We start from the raw sequence: 1,701 nt of genomic DNA, 5'->3' as shown, positions 1-1,701 counted from the left end.
GGTCTTTGTTGCGTTTATCTTGTGGGTGAAAAGGGGTTTTGCTGAGCAATAATATTCTATGAACACAAAACAACTGTTTTAGAAAAAAGGTACACCTGAAAATTATTATTCTGATAAAGCTGATTTCTTTCCACATGTGTTTACTGTGAGTGAGCCAGGATTTCTCTGCCTTTTCTTACCTGTAGTGCATAGCAGCAGTTTGTCATGACCACATTGCTAGGGCTGTCCTAAGTGTTTTTGGGACCCTAGGTGGGATTTTGTTTTGAAGATCATCTTCTACTATGTATAGATATATAAAGATATAGCTAAATATATATATCAAATTCATTTATTTATTCCGTCAAGTTCAGTAGAACAGGTTTTTCTTAGCTTTTCTGGTTAAATGCTCACTAATAATTGCAGTGACAGTCTCCTGATTGTGCGCATTAAATGAAATTTCCTGTACTGTATGATGAAGTTTATTCTGGATCTGCTTGTTCTAACACTTCATTGAAGTTAAATGAGGCTTACAGAGTAAAATATTCAAAACAAAATATGTCAGACTAACACAGGTCACTACCATAATATCAACAGTGGTGAAAGAAGTATTCAAATCTTTTAATTAAGTAATAGTAGCAATACCACAGTGTAGAAATACTCTGTTACTAAAAGGAAAAGTATGTAAGTACCAGCAACTTAAGTAGCCTACCAAAAGTAAAAGTACTTATTTCAGATTGATATATATTTTATCACTGGATTATAATTATTGATGCACAAGCATCACTAGTGTCGCAGCTGGTAGTGGTAGAGCTAATTTGAACTACTTTATATACTGCCAGGTGGATTAATCCATAAAAAAAGGCTACATCAGAATTGATTATATTGTTTTACTAATCTGCTAAGTATAGTAAATAAAGTTGTCAGATACAAGTAGTGGAGTAAAAAGTACAATGTTTGCCTCCAAAATGTAGTGGAGTAGAAGTGTAAAGTAGCATAAAATGGAAATATTCAAGTGAAGTAGCCTATAGACACCTCAAATTGTACTTAAGTACAGTACTTGAGTAAATGCATTCCACCACAATCTTGCAATCTTGGTCTTAAAGGACAGGTTCACAGTCTTTCAAGTCTGTCTTAAAACAACGGTCAGGAGCCCAAATGAACACTGAAATTGTTTTTCCTTGCTGTAATCATTCCTCCTGTCCATGCTGACCATTAGAAGATCCCTTCATAATGCACTTACAATGTAAGTCCACTTGATATGACTGACTCAGGCTGCTGAAGCCTCATATAAGCTTCACATCAACTTTTAAATATTTTTGCACATAATGACTGCGACTGAACACCAACTTACACCTCAGCACAGTCGCTTTAAGTGGTTTTTTTAGCTACTGTTGTTGACGTGTTTTATGTGTTTACTTATGCTTTTAGGTGTTTATGTGTTTATGAACAGGAGGAATGATTGCAAAGAAGAGAACCTCTTTCAGTGTTCGTATGCCAGCTACAGGAAAAGGTTTTTAGTGGAGGGACTGTTTTGGCTGTGCAGGAGCATGCAGCATCACAATGAAGCTATTGTTAAAAAGAGGAAGTCCTATCATTCTTACCATGGATGTGTGTAAGACACAAGGGGGTGGGGGGGGGGGGGGGGGGGGGGGGGGGGGGGGGGGGGTAGGTGGAGAGCGCATGCCTATCACTTTAATCCGATGCTGACGCGAAATATGAGAA

This window comes from Thunnus thynnus, chromosome 4 (assembly GCF_963924715.1).
Source record: "Thunnus thynnus chromosome 4, fThuThy2.1, whole genome shotgun sequence".
NCBI lineage: Eukaryota > Metazoa > Chordata > Actinopteri > Scombriformes > Scombridae > Thunnus > Thunnus thynnus.
The sequence above is the reverse complement of the archived record's forward strand: the minus strand, read 5'-3'. Positions refer to the sequence as shown.